This window comes from Capsicum annuum, chromosome 10, assembly GCF_002878395.1.
Source record: "Capsicum annuum cultivar UCD-10X-F1 chromosome 10, UCD10Xv1.1, whole genome shotgun sequence".
Lineage (NCBI taxonomy): Eukaryota > Viridiplantae > Streptophyta > Magnoliopsida > Solanales > Solanaceae > Capsicum > Capsicum annuum.
In genome coordinates this window covers 152,289,462-152,309,019 of record NC_061120.1, presented here as the reverse complement: position 1 = coordinate 152,309,019, position 19,558 = coordinate 152,289,462, and the positions used below count along the sequence as shown (strand labels likewise).

Genomic DNA, 19,558 nt, shown 5'->3' with positions numbered 1-19,558 from the left:
GTGCTCGCCCCATATACCATCCCCGAACGCTACATCATTTCATGATCAAGATTCAGAGGACTTTTCTGTTGCTCTTATGTAGTGTTAGGTGGTTGGGTACTTCTATTGATCAATTGTGAAGTGGTGAGCCTCCCTCCTTTGGAAGGCCCTGTTAATTCATTATGCTTTCTTTACTACCTTACTACTTTTGGATTCTTTTTGTCATAGTCGGGGGCATGTCCCTACTTAGTTAGAATTCCTAGTTTAGAGGCTTTTATGGATAGTGTTGGGATATCATGGATGTTTTTTTTTACTTTTATATTTCTTTGGGTTTATATATCTTTTACATACATGTTAGGTTTTCGTTGTTTACTTTCAGTATGCTTGTCAAGTAAAGATAAAGGGGTTGTATCCAGCCTCCTAGTGGGTTTGAGATTGCTCGTCACATCCAGGCCTGGGTTTGGGTCGTGAAAAGCTTGGTATCATAGAACAATTTAGCGTCATTGGGTGTCCACAAGGCCCTATCAGGTAAAGTGACTTTTATAAGTTTATAGCGTGTCACACTTGTAACGGGGGCTACGAGGCATTTAGGAATGTTTTACTTTCTTGTTTTCTATTTTGGGCTATAGAGTGTAGTTTCTATGAAACTTATCTAACTCCTAGTTTACTCGTATTTTAGATCATGGTTCTCTGAAGATCTGATGGTCATTGAAACTCTATTGGAACCTCTATCCCACCTGAGGAAAATGTAGAGGGAATTCTACCTACTTATGGAGTGCAAACCCAGTCTAGGGTCCCTGCTCCTGATTGTGCCGCTCCACCTGGGTTCCATCATTCTCTACTAGTCCTTCTTGGACTTCTTGGTTTGGTTATACTTATGCTCAATTGCCTCAGGAAGATATCTCTAATGCACAGTCTCATCAGTCTGATGTCGTTAGTCTATTTCTAATTCATCTGAGGTCACCGAGGTTAGCCAATTTATGAGTTTGAATCCTCCAGCCTTTACAGGCTCTAAGATTGAGGAAGATATTTAGGGATTTATTGATGAGATGGAGAAGATTTTTAGGGTGATGCATTGAATCAAAAGGTGTGGATTTTGTTGCTTATCAGTTAAAGGATGTGGTATACCAGTGATATGAGGAGTTGGAAGATATGAGGGGTGATGGTGTTGAGCTGGTGATATGGGGTGAGTTTTGGGGGTGCTTTTTGATCTAAGGTGGTTTTTGCACATTAGTATTGTTATCCTATCTCATTTAGCCTTATTTTAAGGGCAACTTATGTATTTAATGTGTTAATGATGATATAAATAAGCATCTAAGTGTTTAAGTTATGGATTACAATGTTTAAAGGTGTTTTCAAACAAGTTTGGGTTCAAATTGATCACTTAGAGTTCAACCAAGAAAACTAGTTTTACTAGCTTGAGTTAGGTGTTTGTCTAGTCTATCACGATGGGTTCTAATCTGTTTAATGGGTTTATAATGGTTTTATTGTGTTATTATGTGTGTAACAACTTTTTTATAGTGTTCAAACCGCAAGTGAATTAAGCCAAGAGTCAAAATACAAAGTAAAGATCAAGGTGGGCAAGCCTAGTCTTAGCTCTAGTTTCTAGTCCACCATTCCTTATATTGTGTTGTTTTAAGCTCTAATATTTGGTGTATGATGGTGTAGGGGGATTGGTGAGTTTATTATAGTGATATTTGAAGAATATAAAATATGGAAGTTGAAGTAAAATAACACCACAAGACCAATGATGGAAGAGGAATGCAAAAGGCTGAGTTAGGCGTCAAAGACAATTTCCAGTGACCCTATGCGAATTAGACATGATGCGCACCTTTTCCCCATGGACTAATAAACGTGTATCTCTGCTATATCCAGTGGACTAAGCCACACAACATGATTCTCCCTCCATAAGTGCTGACCAACACGGCACAAGGCTCTCTCAACCAACGGAAATTTTCTCCTACTATAAATACAACACTTGTAGTTGTTTGTATTCTCTTCTGTACGACTTTGGCTTTGGAGAGGGGATTCTCAACACTTATTTTAGTGTTTAATTATCTTTAATTTAGATTTTTAATGGAATATAATATGTATTCAATTATTTTTATTACGTTTATGTCGATTAGTGGCTAAACGCCCCCTTTTAGGGGTTAAGGCCAAGAACATGTTTACTATTGCTTTGAATTAAGTTTTTTTGGATTTCTTATCATATTTGGTGGTTTTTTCATCTTTTTTCATCTATTTTAAGGAGTATCTAACCATAGAATACATATATTGTCGACCTTGTGATCTCAGGAGGGGGAATAGAAAGATAGAACGTGGGGAATATAGAGTAAGGTTCATATTCTTTTCTAAAAGAAGGAATTCGAATTAGCTACTAGGATAGGGATATACCTAGAAGACTTGCTTGGTTCACATGTAGGATAATAGCTTCATTCACCTAATTGGATTACTACATCCCTGCTCAACGATATAGTTGTAATGTCCAAGTTAAGTAGACGATTAGATATCGGGAGACCATGATCATATGATAAACCCTACGAATCAACAACCAAGATAAGCAATTAAACAAATGAAGTTCAATAGTGTAGTATGATTGTTTGAAGTGCCTAAACCCTGGGAATTCATCCATTTACTGTCTAGAGTCTTTACTTTTATGCACTGTTTACTTTACTCTTAGTTTATAACTTTCAAAACTATATTAGTTACATTGCATCAATTTAATCTCAATTGTGAACTGTAATAGGATAGTAGTTAAAACAAGTTCCTATGATATAGATACTTGGCTTCTAATGGGCTACTTTACTACTTGGTGAGACCACGTACACTTGTGTATGTGCTTGGGCACAACAAGTTTTTGGAACTGTTGCCAGGGACTTTTAAATTGGCAACTATTTTTGTTTTAGCTTTACTTTTTAGATATCTTTGGTTCTTTACTCATGGTCTTGGTAGTGAATTTGCAGGAAATAGGTTGCCAGAGTAATAAGATGGAAAGGGATAGGTATTTGGTTGAACCAAGCCCCAAACCCGAGCAACACGTTCATCAATGAAGGAGAGAAGCAATCCTTCTCCACCGTATCCTACAATTTCAAGCAAACAAGACAATCCTTCTCTAATGGCTGAAGATCAACCATCCCGCAGGATAGTTTGAAAAGTGGCAATCCCACTTTTGACTAATTTGACCTCCCCTTTTAGAAACCAGCTACTAGAGGTAATTTTAAGCTCAAACAAAACATGATGTAGCTTTTGATCAGCAGTGGACAATTTATCGTTCTTTCACATAAATATCCACAAGTCCACTTATGGAACTTTTGGAGATTAGTGACACATTCATCCCTACAGGTGTGTCAACTAATTATGTTAGACTGATACTATTCCCCTTTTCACTATTAGGAGAAGCAAAGAAGTGTTAAACGCTGAGCTAAAAATTTCAATCACAACCTGGAGTGACTTAGGCCAGAAATTCCTCATCCTATTCAGTCCATCTGGCAAGACTATGAAACTGTGCAGTGAGATTGCGTGCTTCAAACAAAAACCATATGAGAATTTATGTCATTGTTGGGAGTGATTTAAAGCTCTTCTTCGGTATTGTCCACACCATTAGCAATCCACTAAGGTATTAGATCACACTTTTTTTGAGGTACTTGACCATAACACAAAAATTTTACTAGATTCAGCTGAAGGTGGTCAAGCTTTGGAGTTGACTTATGATGATCTATATACTTTGTTGGACCAAATTGATCAAGGGAATCTTGAGTGGTATTATGATTCAAGAAGGTTGCAGGTGTGTTGGAGGTGGACCAATTTACTATTATATCCACCCAGATTATTGCTCAGCATAATCAAACAAGCAATATGAAGTTGGGGGTTACACAGGCTGCAGCCACAATTAATATAATTCAATAGATTGTAGGTTGGTATGAGGTATGTGGTAACAGTGGGCATTTAGTAGCTATGTGTACTACAAATCCTGTCTGTAATGTTTGTGGGCAATGATCAAAGGAAGAATTATAGGAATTCCTAAAATCTAAAGTGGCAGACTTAGCACCCAATTCATTACTAGAACAATAAGCAAGAACAGTCTCAGCAGCCGCAGGTTCAGAATAATAGGTCCAGGACTCAAACAAACAATGTTGAGGAGATGTTGAAACATATTATAGTTGGTCAAGCACATTTGGCAACAAAAATAAAAAGACAACAAGCAAACATGCATAGCTAATAAGCAGAGATGAAGAGTCAGCAGATTGCTATAAGAATCTTAGAGATATAGTTGGGGCAGATGCAATAGGCATAAAATACCAGGCCTCAAGGTGGTTTGCCAAGTGATACTGAAAATCCAAAACAAGTAATGGCAATCACTTTGAGGAGTGGTAAGGAGATAAATGAAGGACCTCCAAAGAAAACCAAGGAGTTAAATATAGAAGAGGCTCCTAAAAGGGTAGATGACAAAACTGCTGAAAATTCGAGTAAGTCTGAGTACTCAAAAACCAAAAGTTATTGAATAGAAGAAGAAGAGACTACTATTACCCTTCTCATAGAAGCATATAAAGGAAAAGAAGGATGTATACTTTAAAAATTTCTTTAACACGTTCAAAGAGCTTCATATTAACCTTCCTCTTTTAGATATTTTTTAGGGAATACCCAAGTATACTTGAAGGATATGGTCACTAACAAAGTTAAGCTATAGGATGTTGAGAAAGTAGCGCTCACTAAGGAGTGTAGTTCTGTGGTTATGCAGAAGATGCCACAAAAGCTCAAAGATCCTGGGAGTTTTACTCTTCTTATTCAAATTGGCAGTAGCAAGGTGGTCTACGCACTTAGTGACTTAGTGAAAAGTATCAGCTTGATTCCTCTCTCCTTGTTTAACACCTTATGCCTGGGGAACTGAGACCGAGCATTGTGATACTTTAATTGGTAGATCGGACCCTAGCCTATCCCAAAAGTATCATAGAGGATATTCTCATCAAGGTTGGTAAGTTTATTATTCCTGCTGACTTTAATGTTTTAGATTTTCAAGCAGATAAAAGAGTGTCAATCATCTTGTGACGCCTATTCTTAGAAATAAGAGGATCTTTGATAAATGTGAGAAAGGGCATGCTCATAATAAGGCTGGATGATAAAGAGGTTGTATTCAAAGTGTATAAATAGCTCAAGACACTATCCTACGACAAATATTTGTGCATGATTACTGTGATTGAAGGGGATAAGTGTGGGGTGATAGAGTCTATTCCACAGAAGACCTCTTAGGACTTTCTCATTGAGTAGCCCAAGCCTCCAACACCACAGATTGACATGATCCAAATTGATGAGCCTGAAAAGGCTAAAGTTGAGAAAGTTATTGACCCTGAGAGTTCACACTTAAGAGGTTAGTAATGAAAAAAAAAATGGCATCTGAGTGTGAGGAAGACGTTGAAGAAAAATGGATGAGTCATAGATTAGGTCGTGCCGCAACACTATATCAAGCGCTGGTTGGGAGGCAACCCAAGTTAAGGTAGTTTTTATTATTGTAGTTCTTACTTTACTAGTTTTTGTTTTTATTGAGTTAGAATTTGATAGGAAGTCTGAGTATCGAAAAACCTGAGTTAAGGAGCATGGCGAAGACTAAGTATGGGGTCCTTAGATGTGTAACGATGCTACTAGCTAGGCCTAGAGGCCTCAGGGAGTATTTTTATCTCTACTTTTAAAAAGTATACTTTAAGGAAATTATATTTTTAAGTGTGTGGTGGGGAAATTCCTATTTTTAGGTTTTTAGGGTAATTTTAAAATTTTTTCTGTGTTAGAAATAAGTAAGATGTTATTGTTGGTGCTATGTGTGATTGCATGATGCAAGTTTTTTGGATGTAAAAATCATGTTGATTGTGTGAAGTACTACTTTTTAGACACCTAGGCTCTAGTTTATGACTCTTGTACTTGTTGGCTTAATATTGACTTCATATGGTTGTTTAGTTGAGAGTCTATGATGATCCTACTTGAGTTGAGCATGTGACATGTGTGTGTGAAGTGTTTGTATATTCCTTGTTGCATGTGATGTCTAGAATTATCTGATGTGTGTGCAAAACAAAATAAAGATTGTGGGTTTAGGAGATGATATAGGTATTTATTTTATAGCCTTGCTTTATACCTTTCTTTTTGTCTACCCTTGTATGTTACCCTAGTTAAATCCCATTGATCCTTTAACTTATTATCTTTGGCAGCCTCATATGTAGCCTAATCCCCTTCTTTGATGGACCTTAATTTGATCCAAAGCTCCTAAGCACTTAGCGAAAAATTAATTAAGTTGAGGAGTTTGAAAAATAAGAGGATAAAAGGTGAAAGAAAATCCCCAAAGTGACAGTTATTGGTGTGTAAATTTTATATGTGTTGTGGTTGGGAGTTGAGTAATGGAAAAAATAAAAATTTGTTCAAATTGAATAAGTTGTGAATAGAAAATACTTTCACCATATTGTATGTGAATGAGCTTAATAAGATGGGGTAAAATAAAAGATGTGTAAAGGTAGTAGAGATGAAAGTTGGTTGTTAGATATTTGTCTTAATTGTACAATATGATGTATTAAAGCGCTTAGGGAAGATAGTCACTATTACTGGCCAAAATAGTTCATACCCGACTCGTAGCCTACATTACAACCCATAAAGACCTATTTTGATCCTAAGCTTAACATTCTGATATTAGTGGAGTACTACACTAAGGGAAATCCTATGGTTTATCATTTGTAATTTGTGAATTCCATGTGAGAGTGAGTGTAACTTGATTCTTGTACCCATTCTATGATAAATTGCAATTATGTAAGAAATTATGGGTAAATCTCTTATTGTAAGGCCACATTTTAATGATAGGTGGGTGATTTATATGAAATTTGTGATTGAATAATGTGCGTGAGTTTGCTAACCAGGTGACCGATTCTTAAGGCTAGGATGTTTTGGAGTAGTGTTCTTGAACTTTCAATTATGTATGTAGCATGTTTAGTGTATAAACTTCCATTCTATGTAGTCATTATAGTGCTAGCTTGAGTTTCTTGCTTTTATTAGAAGTGTAGGTTCACCTCTGCTTATGATTCTTATAGTAAAGATTTGTTTGAGGACGAACAAGTTTTAAGTATGAGGTGATGATCTGAGGTGGTTTTATGCACATTAAAATTGTTATCCTATCTTATTCAGCCTCTTTTTTAGGGAAAATTGTGTGTTTAGTATGTTAATAGTGATATAAATAAGCATATAAGTGTTTTAATTAGTGGAATAAAATGTTTAAAGGTGTTTTCAAACAAGTTTGGGTTCAAATTGATCACGTAGAGTTCATCCGAGAAAACTAGTTTTACTAGCTTGAGCTAGGTGTTTTTCTAGTCTATCGTGTTGGGTTCTAATGTGTTGAATGAGTTCCTATTGGTTTTATTGTGTCATTATGTGGGTAAAAATTTGCTTATAGCATTCAAAGTGAAAGTGAATTAAGCCAAGAGTCAAAACACGAAGTAAAGATCAAAGTGGGCAAGCCTAGTCTTAGCTCGAGTTTCTAGTCCACCGGTCTTGATATTGTGTTATTTTGAGATCTAATATTTGGTGTATGATGGTGTAGGGGGCTTGTTGATTTGATTATAGTTATATTTAAATAATATACAAGCTGGAAATTGAAGGAAAATAACACCACAAGATCAATGATGGAAGAGGAATGCAAAAGGCTAAATTTGGCGTCAAAGGCAATTTCCAATGAGGCTATGCAAATTGTCCTTGATGCGCACCTTTCCCTTATGTACTAAGTAATGTGGAATGCTGATCTCTCCAGTTTACTAAGCCACATAACATGATGCCCCCTCTAGAAGGGATGACCAATGCGGCACAAGGCTCTCTCCACCAACGGTAAATTTTCTCCTACTATAAATACAATACTTGTACTTGTTTGTATTCACTTCTGGACAAATTTGGCTTTGGAGAGGGGATTATCAACACTTCTTTTAGATTTATTTCTCTTTAATTTATATTTTTAATGGAATATAACATGTATTCAATTATTTTTATTGCGGTTATGTAGATTAGTGGCTAAACGCCCCCTTTCCTGGGTAAAGGCCAAGAAAATGTTTGCTATTGCTTTGAACTAAGTTTGTTTGGACTTCTTATCAAATTTGGTGGTTTTTTCATCTTTTTTTAACTATTTTAAGGAGTATCTAACTTTAGAATGCATATATTGTCGACCTTGTGATCTCGGGAGAGAGAATAGGATGATAGAACATGGGGAAGAATAGAGTAAGGTTCTTATTCTTTTTATAAAATAAGGAATTTGAATTAGCTACTAGGACAGGGATATACCTAGAAGACTTGCAAGGTTCACATGTAAGATGATATTTTTATGCATCTAATTGGTTATTACATTTCCGCTCAATGATGTAGTTGTAATGTCAAAGTTAGGTAGACGATTAGAAGTCGGGAGACCATGATCATGTGATAAACCGTATGAATCAACCACCAAGATAAGAAATTTAATGAATGAAGTTCAATAGCATAGTATGATTTTTCAAAGTACCTTAACCTTGGGCTTTCATCCATTGATTGTCTAGAGTCTTTACTTTTATGCACTGTTTACTTTACTTTTAGTTTATAACTTTCAAAACTCTATTGGTTACATTGCATCAATCTAATATCAATTGTGAACTATAATAGGATAGTTGTTAAAATAAGTTCTTGTGGGATCGATACTTTGCTTCTAAAGGGCTACTTTACTACTTGGTGAGACCACGTACACTTGCCTGTGCATTTGGGCGCAACACTTTTCTTGATTATTTCTTACCTCAGGAATTGAGGAAGGCTAAAGCCTAAGAGTTTGTGAACTTGAAGCAGGGTAAAATAAATGTTTAGGAGTATGCCCTGAAGTTCTAGTAGTTTTCCCTTTATGCTCCAAAGTTGGTGTCTAATATGAGGTCCAGAATGAGGAAGTTTGCTTCTGGTTTGTCCCGTGATTTGGTCTTAGAGTGTAAGGATGCTATTTTGAATAATGATATGGACATATCCAAACTGGTGGTTTATATGCAGTAGGTCGAAGGATGAGAAAACAAATCAAGTGGAGATAGAAGAAGGGCAGAACAAAAAGTTTAGATATGCTTAGCAGGGTGCAGGTTAGTAAAATAGTGAAATAGATAGTAGGAAGCAGACTAAGATGAAGAATTGGTGAAATTATTATTCAAAAGCTAGTTCTCCTTATCCTAAGTCTTCAAGTGATCATCATTTTCAGGCCAGCAGTGGTCCTAAGGCACAGGGTGCTTAGTCTCAAGTCAGTGGAGCTCAGTCAACCCCACCTAATTATTCTTGTCATTTTTATAGATAGCTCCACTTTGGATATTGTGAGGAGGAGAGGAACTTGTGTTTTAATTATGGTCATCCAGGCCATCTGTGATGGAATTGTCCACTAGCTAAAGTTGCCATTAGAGATAATAAAGTCTCGGTTGCCACTTTTTTGGCTCTTTCACCTAAAGGCACTATTTCAAATACCAATAATGGCCAAAATCGTCTCTATGCACTTGCTACTTGTCAGGAATTTGAGTCATCCCTAAATGTTACTATTGGTATGCTATAGTTTTTCTTTCATGATGTTTATTGTTTGCTTGATCCGGTTTCTACCCTATCTTATGTGACCCATTATGTGGTTGTACACCTTGGTTTTGGTCCCAATAATATTTTTGATCCCTTTTTTCTTTCTACCCCTGTGGGTGAGTCCATTATGGCTAGGAAAAGTTATAAGGGTTGTGTGATATCCATTCTTCATAGAAAGACATTGGCAGATTTGATAGAACTTGACATTGTATATTTTGATGTAATCTTGGAGATGGATTGGCTCCATTCGTGCTATGCTTCTCTAGATTATAGGACCCGAAAGGTTATTTTCTATTTTCCTAAGGAACCAATGATCAGATGGGGGGGGAGTTTCTTAGTTCCTAAAGTGAGGTTTATTTCTTATCTTATAGATCAGAAAATAATTTTCAAAGGGTGTCTGTATCATCTAGTTTGGGTTAAATATTCTAACTTTGAGAGTCCCTCTTTGTAATCAGTCCCTATGGTTAATGAATTTCCTAGTGTTTTTCCAGATAATCTTTCTAGAATTCCCCCCAATAGGGAGATAGATTTTTGGGATTGATCTTCTACTAAATACCCGTTCTATTTTCATTTCTCCTTATAGGATGGCTCCAGCTGAACTAAAGAAACTAAAAGAGTAGTTGAAGGATCTTTTTTCTAAGGGTTTCATCCATCCTAGTGTTTCTCTGTGGGGTGCTCTGGTGTTTTTTGTGCGAAAGAAAGATAAGTCTCTTCGAATATGTATAGACTATTTTTAGTTGAATAAGGTTATAATAAAAAATAAATACCTTCTCCCTAGGATTGATGACCTATTCAATCAACTTCAGGCTGTAGGTTTTTTTAAAAAATTAATCTCCGTTTGGACTAGAACCACTGGAAAATTAGGGGGGTTGATATTCCTAAGAATGCTTTTCGAACTAGGTATGGCCAATATGAATTATTGGTTATGTCATTTAGGTTGACAAATTCTCCAGCTGCTTTTATAGATCTTGTAAATTGGGGGTTCAGGCAGTTTTTGGAGATGTTTGTTATATTATTCATTGATGACATCTTGGAGTATTCTAAAAGTGAAAAGGATCATGCCAATCACCACCGAATTGTATTAAAAACTCTTAAGGAACAAAAATCATATGCAAAATTTTCTAAGTATGAATTTTGGCTGAATGTTGTAACCTTTCTCAGGCATGTTATTTCTAGTGAAGGGATCAAGGTGGATCCACAGAAAGTTGAGGAAGTTATGAAGTGTCTTAGACCCATGACTCAAATCGACATTATCATCTTCTTGGGTTTGGGTAGGTACAATAGGAGGTTTGTGGAGAGTGTTTTATCTATTGCTACTCTGCTGATGAAATTAACTCAAAAAAATGTTAAGTTCTTTTGGTTCGATGCTTGTGAAGGTAGTTTTGAGAAGTTGAAGGACAAGTTGACTTCTGCGCCTGTTTTGATCCTACATGAGGGTATTGAGTGGTTTGTTATTATTATGATGCATCTCGTATGGGATTGAGTTTTGCGCTGATGCAACATGGTAAGGTTGTAGCCTATGCTTCCAGGCAGCTTAAGGTTCATGAGAGGAATTACTCAACTCATAATCTAGAGTTGGCAGCTATGGTCTTTGCTGTGAAGATTTGACACCATTATTTATATGGGGTGCATGTGGATATTTATTCAGACCATACGAGCTTGCAGTATGTGTTTATACTAAAGGGATTGAATCTTAGGCAAAGGCGGTGGCTTAAGTTGCTTAAGAATCACGACATGAGTTTTCATACCATCTAGGTAAAGGTAATGTTGTTGCTGATGCTCTTAGCAGGTTGTCTATAGGAAGTCTATCCCACGTTGATGAGGATAAAAGAAGGTTGGTGAAGGATATTCACAGGTTGGCTAACTTGGGAGTTTGTTTTTTTAACTCTGGGGATGGAGGAGTGAATGTTCAAGGAGTGGCTAAGTTATCTTTTAATGCTGAGGTCAAAGAGAAAAAGGTTATGGATCCCATACTCATGCAAATCAAGGATGATGTGGGTCATCAAAAGGTTATGGATTTCAAGATTGGGGAAGATGGCATCTTGATGTATCAAGGAAGGTTATGTGTTCCTGATGTAGATGGGCTGCGAGAAAAGATTTTGAGCAAAGCTCATGAGTCTAGATATACAGTTCATCCGGGTTTGACCAAAATGTATCATGATTTAAAGAGATATATTGATGGAATAATATGAAGAGGGATGTGGCAAATTTTGTTATTAAGTGTATGGTCTGTCATCAAGTCAAGGTACAATATTTGAGGCCAGGTGACATGTCCTAAGAGATAGAATTGCCCAAGTGAAAATGGGAAATGCTCAATATGGATTTCTTTATGGGTCTTCCATGGACTCATATTGTATGATTTTATTTGGGTCATTATAGATAGAATGACCAAGTCTTCTCACTTCTTGCCTATGACGACTAACTACACAGGAGAGTATTATTCTAGGTTGTTCATTCATAATATAGTAAAGTTGCATAGGGTGTCGATGTCCATCATTTTAGACCGAGGTATGCAGTTTTCCTCTTACTTCTGGCATTTATTTCAAAAATATTTGGCTACTTAGGTGAACCTTAGCACCACTTTCCACCCTCAAAGGAATAGACAAGTGTATCATACTATTCAAACCTTGGAGAATATGTTAAGGGCCTATGTGATTGATTTTAAGGCAGCTGGGTAGATAATTTTCCTCTTATTGAGTTTTCTTACAACAATAGTTATCATTCCAGCATTCAAATGGCCTCTTTTGAGGTTCTTCATGGTAGAAGGTTCAGGTCTTTTATTGGATGGTTTAAGATGGAGAAGCTAGGTTGTTCGGCCCTGACTTGGTTTACCAAGCCATGGAGAAGGTGAAAGTGAATATGACTAGAGAAAGACTTAAGATTGCTCAAAGTTGCTAAAAAACTTATGCGAATGTGAGGCATAGGGTGTTAGAGTTCGAAGTTGGCAATTGGATGTTTTTTAAGGTTTCTCCTATAAAAAGAGTTATGAGATTTGAGAAGAAGGGGAAGCTCAATCCTCGTTACATTAGTCTATACTGGATTTTAAGAAGAATTCAGAATGTTGCTTATGAATTAGAATTACCAGCGAGTTTGGCTTCAATTCATCCTGTTTTCCATGTGTCGATGCTTAAGAAGTGTGTGGGTAACCCTTCTTTGATAGTTCCTATTGAGTATGTTGATGTTATGGATTCGTTGTCTTATGAGTAAGTCTCTGTTGAAATCTTGGATAGGAAATTTCGTAGATTGAGGACTAAGGATATAGCTTCGGTGAAGGTTTTTTTAAAGAAGTCAAAAGGTGGAAGAGGCTACTTGGGAATCTAAAGAAATATGAAAGCCAAATATCTGTTCTTATTTTCAACATTGGATAAAAGTGCTTAAGGTATGAGTTTCATTTCCCTCTTGTCGCTTTTCAAATTTGTTCTTAGATTCTACTGTATTCTTTTTATTATCGTGCTAAAAATGTCTTAACTCCTCATTCAGGGATGAATGATCTAAGGGGTGAGGGATAATCTAAGGCCCTATAAAATTTTGATAAATTTATTTTTGACCCTCTCGTGTGCATAATACAAAGTTTTGACTTGAATTAGGATAAGGGGTGTTAAAGCAGTGTTTTGGGAAAATTTTGGAATTTTTGAAAGGGGTTTGGGGTCATTTTTGGACTTCGAGGTAGTGAAGGTCCGTGATAATGGCTGACCATGCCATTTATGCTCCACGATAGGAGCGTGGCATGGAGGCTACCCTCTATGGTAGCAGCGTGCCATGCCTCTATGGTAACTTCATCTCGTTTTATTTTTATTCACTTGGGGGTAAGGGATTTTTGGTCCTTTCCCCTAAAATGACTTTAAAACACTTAGATGACCCCTTTTCCTTCAGTTGTGAAGATCAAAAACTACACTTTTCCTCTTTAACTCCCAACCTAACAAATTTCAAGGGTTTTACAATAAATCACTACACTGAGCTCCAAACTTCAATTTCTCTTCAAATTCTTTTGCATTTCAGGCATGTTTCTTTTTCCTTAAGTTGAATTTTACATCATGGCATTAATTTATTGAATATTCATATGTTTTGAAATGGTGGGTTTGAAATTGGGTCAAGGGTTTTTAGTTTTTATTATTTAAATAACTTTTTCCATGTTTTAAATGGATTATTCATAATATAATTAATGGTTCTAGGACTGAATTGGTGCATTGTGATTATGGTTATAGTGGGCAACATGGGTTTCACCAAAGTTGATGAATTTTTGGCTTAGAAACGGCATTAACCTCAACCCACATTGTAACCTTAATTTTGAATATGGATATTTACATAATTTAACTTGTCTTTTGAAGTCATTGCATTGCATTAAAGGATAAATGGATAAAGATGGATTTTGAATGCCCTTGGTGTCCACAGTTTTTCATTTTTAAATAAAACTTACGAGTCTGATGGTTAAATGAACTGGTTTGGCATAATTGAATTATCTTGTAAGCATATTGGTATGACGATACCAAGTTGGAATACCTTAATAGAAGATTCCTTGGTTAATGGTTGGTTATGTGCAAACAATTTTAATCTAGGCTTAAAGGGAATTGTATAGCTCATCGTGAAGGTATAGTCTTAGGAGACCAACACTGGAAGCAATGTTTGCTGACGTTGGGGGTCTATATGACCATGTGTCTGGATACACATTATATTTTTGGATGGTTATTGCCTTGGTGTCCTTAGCCATTTCTTAGTACATGTGGCTAACATGGACTAGGGCCCTTTCGATAGGAGGAGTCGGACCAATAGAACTCGTGGGTACCTTTAGGACTAGTGAATATGGGATATGACTAGATTTTGGTAAATGCATAACATTATCCCTATACCTTGAGTTACATGCCAGTGCCCGCTCTACTGACCATCCCCGGATGCTGTCTCCATTCATGATGTAGGTTCGGAGGACTTTTCCGTTGCTCCTGTGCAACGTTAGGTGGTTGGGTACTTCTATGGATCAGCTGTGAAGTGGTGAGCCTCCATCCTTCGGAAGGTCCGGTCATTTCATTGTTCTTTCTGTATTGCCTTAGTACTTTTGGATTTCTTTCATCATAGTCGAGGGTATGTCCCGACTTACTTGGTATTTCTTGTTTAAACGCTTTTATGGACAGTGTTAGGATGTCTTGGATGTCTTGTTTTGACTCCTATATTTCTTTGGATTTACATATCTTTCATAGACTTGTTTGGGTTTTTTTATTTACTTTTATTATTCTCTTGAGGTTAGTCTAAGGGAGTTGTCTCCATCCCCATGTGGGTTTGATATTGCCTTTCACGGCCAGACTTGGGTTCGGATCGTGATAAGGATATTTTTTGAGAAAACCATATGATGAAAAAATTGTGTAGATCCAAATTGTAGGTTGTCACGACCCGAGTTTTCAAGTCATGATGGCACATAATGCGACCCACCAGTAGGTAAGGAAACCTGTAGTCCAAAACAGCTAGCAGTGGACTACCAAGAGAAATGGAAGATGAAATATAGAATAAATATATTATAATACTAATAAATATAAGACACTTCCAAAAGGTGGTTGAATCAGTACAAGAGTTGCTAATATAATAAGAATACAAATGAAGTGCTAAGTGAATACACAGATACAACCTATCTCTTATTAGAATATATAAATCAGTCTAATCTATAAGAGGGAGAAAAGTAATACTTCTAACGCTAGGAGCTCACCATAAATCTCTGATCCATAGGTGCTTCACATGATACACACATCAACGACGAGAACTCGTACATTGATCTAAAGGCTGTAGAAGTGAAGTATGAGTACCAAACATATAGCACTCAGTAGGCAACTGCCGACTAAGATCCAAAGATAATTCAAATATAGATAACATACAAGCAGTAATATAAACAATAGTCAAATATCTAGGAAGTTATCATAATAAAATTAAGGAGGCAAAAGGATGAATGATCCTATTCTAGTCGTACTTAGGCACCTATACTATACCGTATATGACTTACCAATACACAAGTAAAGGGTAGAAGAAGGATATATAGTAGTTTATAAGGCCAAGGAATAAATATACAACATGAATAAACGAAGAAAGAGAAGTATATACAGTAATACTATACATATATAGAGAGAGAGACACACACAAGACTAACTCAAAGGTACAACCTGAGGTAATCATACTGGCATCTTAAGGCCTCCTAATCATAGTAGGAACTAGTGCTGGCATAATTAGGGTCCCTAATTCCAATATATAAATATGAAAGTATTCATAATAAAATAAATGTAAGAGAAAAAAATCAGAATCATGCCTCGAATCTCTGTAGAAGTCCATAACCATCCTACCACGAACTAAACATAATAATAATAACAATAAAGTAACTGGATAGTCAAAAAATAATACCTAAATTGGGCCCCATAACCCAAAAGGCTCAATCAACACACAGCACACAACAAACAGCACTCATAACCCATACCTATGCAACCCCTCATAACGGTGAAAGATATAGGAATTAAATAATAAACTAGTGATAGGCAATGTGCATGCAAGAATGAATGCAAAATAAATCCATAATACCATAACCGATCCAAGTGCCATAATGTAACCCATTATATAAACCTCCTCCAGCTCGACGGCTCGCAAAGGCAATACCTATGACAAACTCTTTTCCCTGGCACGACAACTCATAGACGAAAAGGCCCTTATGGTGCTCGGGAGTACCCATATACACTAACCTAATTCCGATCTATAATTTTTGGTAAACATCATCATCAATACGCTACTTCATCCATTACAGAAGAGATGTATATAATAAATGCATGGACTTAAACCGTAGCTAAACAGGTGTGAGTCCATTAACCCATTGTTCGGTGGTAAACTCCGAGACTAAATCACCATAAAAGTGTAGAAAGGATTAAAATCTCTCTCGACCAAATAAAATATTAGTAGTAAAATTATAGATCGGAATCTATCTCGGTCAAATATCTAAAACACCAATTTTAATCTCAAAAGGTCATGAATCATTCATTAAGGTGGTACGATTCCCGTTATGAAAAAATCCACTTTAAAAGTGAAAAGTGAAAATAATTTCCTTTTTTGGAAAAATGGTAGTAAAATCATGGTTTTAGTTGGCATTGTACCATTTAGTGAACATGGAAGTACCAAACCTATGCAATTCCATTATCAGCATTCAAATAATACAATTATAAGCATCTAATGATCAATAGGCTAAACCATATCCTTTACAATGAAAATTCACTTACCCGAAATCTAACTAATATCATAATCATGGTCTTGCGCCCAGTCATATATAACCGGCATAACCATATCATAATTCAAAAACTCATCATAATCCACCAACTAAAGTAGTAAATCTTATACTAAAGGGTTATTAGCCTCAACTATGTCTAACATGCTAATTCAAAATCACCTAACATCCAAGGTTTAATTCATAGTTATACATTACTTTTACATTTTTATTTTTGAATCTCTTAAGTGGAAATTCTGATTTAGCCATTATCCTAGTGAAATTATATTTGAACTATCATAAATTTGATTAAATCTTTAAGTTTTTAAATAAAATTTATGTATTTAAAAAACACATAAAAAGTACTATAAGTCAAAACAATTAATCATGCAAAATATTTTAAATAATATATGAAAAGTAATTGTCAAAATAAATTTATTTTAATCTTAAAATTTTAAAAATGTCACAAATTAAAACAGATCGAGTACTATATAACTAATTTATTTTAAAATTTCAAACTTTTTCTAAATGTCGAAATGCCTCCCAAATTATGCAATTCCTATTAACTTTCTGGAGTGTTGGTGATAGAGAAATATATATAACAAGTTACAAAACTTGTTTTGGAGAAATTGTGTAGAATATTGTAGAAGCATCAGTGTTCCTATCCAAAAATTAACTCTTGAACATCCTAGGTCACACTCGACTAGTCCAAATTCTTCTCTAGATAGGAGAATTCAGGCTATTGAGAAAGAAATCTTCACCTATAAATACCACAACTTCTTTCCTTTGTCATCTGTAAACCAAACACAACAATTAAAACCAAATATCTACTTTCTTCGACTAATTTTTTTAAATGTCTTTGATTTCAAGCTTCTGCGGTGGTCGTAGAAGCAATATCTTTGACCCATTTTCTCTCGACGTATGAGATCCCTTCTAAAGTTTCCCAATTTATAATACCTCATCTTTTATTGGTGAAATATCTGCTTTTGAAAATGCAAGAATCAATTGGAAAGATACTCCAGAAGCCCACATTAATAAAGTAGACGTACTAGGGATTAAGAAAGAAGAAGTTAAAGTCAAAGTTGAAGAAGGGAGAATTTTGCAGATTAGCGGTGAAAGGAGGAAAAAGACAGAGGAAAAGAACGATCAATGGCGCCGTATGGATAGGATTAGTGGCAAGTTTTTAAGGAGATTTAGGTTGCCAAAGAATGTAAAAATTGGAGAAATTAAAGCGGCGATGGAGAATGAAGTGCTTACTGTGACTCTTCCGAAAGATGAAGTGAAGAAGCCTGAAGTGAAACCTATTGATATCTTTGGTTAAAACAAGAAGTATGATCAAGTGTTGGTTAAATGTATGTGTCAATAATGTTTGATTTTTTATTATGTTCTTTTAAGGTTCATGTGGACTTGTCTCTTGGTTGAGTGTGTTGTAATTGTAATCAAGAGAATGTTTTGAGAGTTTGATTAATGAATAATTTCCTTTTAATGAATAATGTTGGTTTTTGTTTCTCTTCTTCATCTTACGTTGTAATCTTTTTTTATAATAATGAAAGACTATTATGAAATATAAAGTAGAGAAGAAGAAGAAGAAGAAGAAGAAGAAGAAGAAGAAGAAGAAGAAGAATAGTGAGAAGAGAGAGAGATTATTATTTCTCTTAAGGAATTCTTGATGGGTTAATTACAATGAAGAAAAACCCTTTTATTTATAGGAAAAAACTAACCTTGCGGTTTCTAAATTTTCCATAAATAGACATTCACTATATATGGTAAAGTAGACATTCACTATATATGGTAATATATTTATAGCACTCCCCCTTGAATCTCTAATTGATAGATAATGTACCTCATTAAAACCTTACTAGAAAAAATTCAGTGGGAAAAAGATTTAGTAAAGGAAAAAGAGTTCACATCTCTAACAATATGTATATAGGTTGCCTCATTAAAAACCTTACAAGGAAAACACAGTGGAACAAAACCTCATAAGGGAAAAAGAGTACAGCGTGTGTTAACTCCCCCTAATGAAAACATCCTTGGGTCATTGTATCTCGATCTTGTGCACCATCTTCTTGAAAGCTACAATTGAAGGAGACATGGTGAATAAATCAGCCGCATAGTCACTTGAACGAATCTGTTGCACGTTAATATCACCATTTTGTTGGAGCTCATGTATGTAGAAAAGCTTTGATGAAGTATGCTTCATTCTATCTCTTTTTGTTAATCCTCCCTTAAGTTGTGCTATGCATGCTGCATTATCTCCGTATAAAATTAGGGGTACATTATCACATTTCATACCATATTTTTCTCCAATGAGATGTATCATGGATCTCAACCATACACATTCTCGGCTAGCTACATAAATAGCTATTATCTCAGCATAGTTCAACGAAGTGGCTAGATAGACTACTTTGTATATCTCCAAGATATGGCAGTGTCCCCACATATGAACACTTGCATGTTTGAGATCGAGATTTATGCGGGTTAAGTAAATACCTAGCATCAGCATAATCAAGAAGATCAGAACTACAATCTTTAGAATAAAATAAGATCATGTGTTTGGTCCCATTTTAATGTCTCCTAGTAGGAGCAGAACCATACATTGCTAACAAATTAATCGAAAAGGTTGTATCGTGCCTTGTATTATTTGCAAGATTCATGAGTGCACCAATTGCACTAAGATATGGTAGTTCATAACCAATTCAAATTGGTATATTTCTCATTTCAGCAAATAAACTATTGCTTTAAAAAGTCTCCAAGAGTTCCAACAATTTTCATATAAGGATTATAAAT

The 19,558-nt window shown here is 35.6% G+C and overlaps 1 pseudogene; it reads left to right on the top strand.

Moving 5' to 3' along the window:
* Positions 1-17,624: 17,624 nt before the first annotated feature.
* On the top strand, positions 17,625-18,092 carry LOC107844391 (annotated as a pseudogene).
* The last annotated feature ends 1,466 nt before the right edge of the window (positions 18,093-19,558 follow it).